General features: G+C 32.6%; 1 pseudogene; it reads left to right on the plus strand.

The window, feature by feature from the left end:
• Positions 1–452, plus strand: part of LOC106463663 — a 119,763-nt pseudogene extending 119,311 nt beyond the window's left edge.
• The last annotated feature ends 4,884 nt before the right edge of the window (positions 453–5,336 follow it).

The following is a 5,336-nucleotide window of genomic DNA, read 5'->3' on the forward strand; positions in this document are numbered from 1 at the left end:
ATCATGTTTTTGTAACTGATATTATCCTTTTAACGTTTATCACCTTTAATCATTGTTGTATTTTTATAGTTAACTGCTAAATAAAGATAACGAACAATCTAAAACGTTCGGTATTAAAATACTTTGAGTTTGTTTTTTATCTTCTTATCAAATTATGTTTTCCTGCATATGAACCAGGTGTAAACTTTAGTTCTTACCAAAAATATTTAATGGGTTTTAGTAATTTAAACATAAATATTTTTTGCTATAATTATTATTATTATTATATGAATATTTTTATTTATCTAAAACAGGTTCACAATATCGCCAGAAATCCAAAAGGCGATGCCATAGTGGCGTCCTCTGGTGTCACGGTGGAAAGTAACACTAGACGTTTCGTTATTGACGAGCAAAGGGAAATTTATTACCGAGCAGAAGTTCAAAATCGAGTATATAAAAGAGAAATATTAGAGGTAATACACTATTTATAACGGTTAACTATTAATATATAATATACTCTTGAAGTTCCTGGATTGTATTTTAAATAGCTATACTTAATACAGTCATATTTTCCATTTTAGATAGTGCTTGCCATTTCTTCAATGTTTTTTGTTGTTGTTTTTTTCATCAATTTTTAAATCGTTTCTGGAAAATTCTTACAGTTTAAAAATAAAGACCATAATTTTGCTTGTCTTTCGGGAAATGGTTTATTGATAAAAAAAAAAGCAGTACATTTAGTATATTTCGTCAGAAAAACAGAGCTTGTGCTTCACCTGTGGTGTGGATATTGGTTATAGAAATAGTTTAGTTGATAAAGCCTTGATCTTATAGTCTCGTGATGCAGGTTGAGATCGTGCGAGATCTATAACGTACAACAGAAAACCAGCAAGTGTCATTAGTTTACTATAGATTCTATTCTCAAAATGTCTTTTTTTTTCTTTTTTGCAACCACGCTGATGAAAACAATGAAAAGGAATTAGATTTTCGAATTTTACACTATTTTAGAATGGTTTTCAAGCATAGAAACGTGCACTATTTATTATGTTACCCTTGAACGATCCGGTGTCAATGTTCGACCATCCAAAAACAATGCGAAAGATAAAACTGGTTTATAGTGTGAATGTCATGACTCGTGTATCTGGGTACCTACAGCTGATATCATTCTGATATTAACTTTTTTCGTCATTATAAAAACAGTGTACCAAATTTTACATTCATCGTTTATGATATAAATCAAGAGTCTTTGGGAATTTTGTGGTGGCTAATCACATCTAGATCACAGTGTTTTAATTAATATCGTGGGTGTCTGATACAAATATAGTTATGAATTCGTGTTTTATCATTTAAAGCTCCCCTGTTGGAAGATTGTGGTATAAGCTTCAACTTCAAAAAGAAACTGAATTCATCTATATACAAAATAAATAAGTGTTAGTCTTAACTGATTAATGGTGATTCGAGTTATTACAGAAGGCCCTTTTCCTTTTAGAAAGTTGAAGTCAAACATTTGTCGCCAAATATATTGACGTTAATGTAATGTTACACTCCTTTATGTAACGTGTTAGAAAATAAGCGTCTTCAGGCGTTATGAATACACTTACAGTCAAAATCATATAGTCAAATATGCCTGGTTTCGTAAAGCGCTAATGGTGCGTGTCCTAATGGAGATTTCAAGGGGTGTGATTTTTAACAAATAAAAATTACAACCATTGGAAAAAACCTTCATCCCCTATTTGTGAAAGAAATATTAACTTTAAAATATAATTTTAATGGAATTTTAATAATGAAAATATACTGTATTCTATTGTCAAATAGAAAATTTTAAAAGGTGGAAAACGCTACTGGCATGTCTTTATAAAGTGTGTTATGTTTTCGAGGTAGTTTTCTCCACAAGCATTAGCTGCGGTAAGCGTAACACTCAAATTAAAGGTTGTTATCGTTACACTATGACTTATAAGTTCAAATGTGCTTACATAAGAATGTGTGCACAGATCTTTAGTATTAAAAAGTGAAGTTTACCCTACTTCAAACAGTTTTAAAAACAACAATGTGACAAAGTCTTCTTGCAGTTGGATTTCATACATAAAACAGCAAAAACTTTTCTGATTTTTCCTTTATATAACAGTTGCTTATCTGTGCTTTAAACTGATGAATTCTTAATCTTAACTACCTATCACTTTAAATATGCGTGGGTTGGACCTGTGGGAGATTGGTTGTTTTGAATTTCGCGCAAAGCTACACGAAGGCTATCTGCGCTAGCCGTCCCTAATTTGGCAGTGTAAGACTACCCACCGCCAACTCTTGAGCTACTTTTTTACCACCAAATATTGGGATTGACCGTCACATTATAACGCCCTCACGGCTGAAAGGGCGAGCATGTTTGGTGTGACGGGGAGTCGAACCCGCAGATTGCGAGTCGAGCGCTCTAAAAAGTATAGCTGTATTTTGTGGATAAGCTCCTAAAGCTACCTGCCGCTGGCCCTAATTTTGAACTATTGACCAGAGGAATCCAGTATGCAGCACCTGATCATCTGCCACCCACATTAAAAAGGTGATTGCCACTCTTATAGCGCACCCATCGCTTAAAGTGTGGAGAGTCCCCCAGTGGCACAGCTGAATGTCTGCGGACTTACAACGCTAGAAACTGGGTTTCAATACCCGTGGTGGACAGAGCACAGATAGCCCATTGTGTAGTTTTGTGCTTAACTTCAAACAAACAAATAAAGTGTGGAGAATACTTTGTGGTATCGCAAGTATTTCAATCCAACTTAGGAATTCAGAGCTTTCCCAAGGGGCCCGACATGGCCAGGTGAAAAGCGCTCTTCGTAAGAAAATCAGCAATAAGTAACTACATGTTACAAACATATCCGTTAGAAGGGCTCTTTTACTATTTTTGTTTGTGTAATTTTGATTCAATTCTGGATAATGCAAGACGTAATTCTGGTTAAAAATGTGGCAACAAAAAGCCAAGTCCTGGAAGTAACAAAAAATATTAATTTTTGAAAAACAGGATGCTACGCTATTAACACACAATAAATACTACTACGTTAACCTATATTGTAGATACTAGGCTATTCAGGCAGAAATAGCTATGCTATTAACACACAGTAAATTCTACGTTAATTATACACAACAAATACAACCTCAATCACGTACAACAAATACTACGTGAATCACAAACAGTAAATACTACAGTATTCAGTAAGTAGTATATTCACTATTCAAATTCTAGCCCATTTTTATGATGAACCCAGTGGACCATGCACTTCGTCACTTGGATATTGCATAATAATTACAACGCTAAGATCCGAGGTTCGAGTTTCCGCGGTGGACAGACATACATTGCATAGAATTTATTATAATAATACTCAGTTTTTTTGCGGTCCTGAAAATGCGCGCGCATCTTACTATCTAAATGTACGTGTGTGTACACTCCATTTCAACGGATGTAAACAAAAGGCAGATGTAAATATACTTTAGTGGACGTTTTGTACAACAAAATATTAATAGCTTATAAAAGTGTTTAAAAAGGTCTAACGTTAAGTTCGTAGAATAACACAAGTTTGTTTATTGATAGCATTAAGTACATAACGTTTAGCCCTAACTAAACTAAAGAAAAAAAGTACACAAGTTAGTGTTGATTTATCTCTTTATCGAATATAGGCTTAACTAATGTTAGGCCTAAGACAAGTGTAGTTTTAGGTTTCGGTATCTGCGATTATAATTCTTTTGTTTTATTCTAGAAGTCCTGTATTTAAAGAAGTACTTTTGCAATAAGGATACTAATGTTACCGCAAATGTTCAAAAGTATTACTATAATTATTTAGTTAACTACTACCATAGTGCAGCAGCACCCTATCGTCTACTATTCACACTAAGGAGTTGAGAGGTCGCCTCTATAGCGTACTCACAGTTAGTGTGTAAAATATAGGTTGAGTATATTTTGTGTACTTAATTCACGAAGAAGTACTTTAACGTTTTAAAACTGTTATAATTTCAAAAGTCATCTTACAACATTTTGTAAATACTAGGCTATTCAGGCAGAAATAATACTACGTTAATCATATATTTTATTTGTTTGCGATTTTAGCCACTTTAATCGCTTCTCATTAAGAATTACGAATTGTTACTTCACTTTATAGCCAAAGCTATCACCTTAAAATCTTTAATAAATTAGCAGCTTTAAGTAATAACACAATTTTGTGTAGACAAACGTAGCCTTAGATATCAATTTTCAAGAAATTATATTAAAATCTAATAATGTAGCAATCGTTGTTGAGCTCATGGCTTTTAAATCCAACAATAAAGTCCCTTACTTGTTGCCCCCAGCAGCTTAGCAGTAAGTATGAAGGCTTATAGCTCTAAAAATCTGATTTTGATACCAATGGTGGGCACAGCACAAATAGCCCATAATACAGTTTTGTCTTTATTAACGAACGAACAAATCTTACTTGCGATAATTCAAGTCTGTCAAGACTTTGTTATGTCTTAAATATCATTATATACATATAAACATTTAACAGAAAATATAGATCCTGAAACAACTTTCTATACAACAAATCATATTGACTTTCGTTTAATTCATAGATAGAATAATCGCTTCACTATTTTTAAAAAGCCTAACATATATTACCGCTAATATAAGAATATAAATTCTTTTGGGAAAAACTGATTTATTAGTGTATGCTGAAATTAGTTTTTGTATGAAACACGTTTTTTTTTTTTGTTTGGTTGTTTGTTTTGAAAGTAGTATGCCTTATAAATAGTGACTATCAAACAAAATGGGTGGACAACTTCACCTGCACACGGTCCACTAAACTCCACTGAATCCAATGTTCTAACAATATCATGGATTAACAATATTTATCCATTGCTGTAAACATCGATAATGTATATATATATATATATATATAGTTGCATTCACCTGGAACATTCAGGTGTTTTTATTATATATATATATATAATATGGAGTGTTATATTACATGTATCTATATCTGTATGTGGCTGTAACAACTGAAGCAGCGTACTAGCCTATCTTTTATAAAATGACTTCAAAGATTTTCTGTTAGTTTTCCTATGCTTATTCTAAAAGTGATTTTTCTGTTACTATTTATATTATATATTGCGTTTAGAATTTGTACGTTTTTAAATCACACTTTCAAGATTAAACAGTTCACTAAGCTAATGAATGTTAGAGTATTCGAATTGCTAATTATGAGATAACTGTACTATATCAACTGCATTACAGTTTCTTTGTTTTTTGTACCTCTGGAAATAATTATACTTGTCCAACCGCATAATAGTCAGTTTCATTTCTCATCTCAATTGTGTTTTAAGCGCGGAGCACGTTTTGCGGGAAC

The sequence above is a fragment of the Limulus polyphemus genome, unplaced genomic scaffold, assembly GCF_000517525.1.
Source record: "Limulus polyphemus unplaced genomic scaffold, Limulus_polyphemus-2.1.2 Scaffold1456, whole genome shotgun sequence".
Classification (NCBI taxonomy): Eukaryota; Metazoa; Arthropoda; class Merostomata; order Xiphosura; family Limulidae; genus Limulus; species Limulus polyphemus.